Source organism: Sinocyclocheilus rhinocerous, unplaced genomic scaffold (genome assembly GCF_001515625.1).
Source record: "Sinocyclocheilus rhinocerous isolate Xijiao unplaced genomic scaffold, SAMN03320098_v1.1 scaffold781, whole genome shotgun sequence".
In the NCBI taxonomy this organism is placed as follows: domain Eukaryota; kingdom Metazoa; phylum Chordata; class Actinopteri; order Cypriniformes; family Cyprinidae; genus Sinocyclocheilus; species Sinocyclocheilus rhinocerous.
Genome location: NW_015658395.1, coordinates 1,904,297 through 1,904,990, shown reverse-complemented (window position 1 = coordinate 1,904,990; position 694 = coordinate 1,904,297).

Genomic DNA, 694 nt, shown 5'->3' with positions numbered 1-694 from the left:
ACATACTTCACATTGAACAAGAGCAATTTTTTGTAAACTGATCAGAAAGTGAATGTCAATTAAGTGTACAGTAACTCAGTTTTGCCATCCTAATTTATCTGAATACATGTCAGAACAGCAAATGAAACTGTTTTAATTTGGAATTTTATGGAAAAATCAGAAGGGATGAACCAATAGGATTTTTTTGGGCCGATACCGATACTGATATTAACAAACAACTATTGGCCGTTTCCGATTCCGATACCGATATTGGTCAATTGCATATAGCAGGGCTTAAAAATGAGAGAAAAAAAAAAGATTGGTTCACTCTGAGCAGAATCGGTATTTGAACGTTTCTGTTCCTGCGTTCCTCTGTGAAATCGGTTTGAGTAGAAAACATACCGGTTAATAACGTTATTTTTAAAAACTTTTTCTTTGCCAATAATAATAATAATAATAATAATAATAATAATAATAATAATAATAATAATAATAATAATAATAATAATAATAATAATAATAATAATAATAATAATAATAATAATAATAATAATAATAATAATAATAATAATAATAATAATAATAATAATAATAATAATAATAATAATAATAATAATAATAAAAGTACAGCGTTTAATTTACTCAAAAAGAAAAAAAGCTTAGTCATAGCCAATACAGCATCATCTTTTCTAGATTTACCAAAGACCAAATGTAT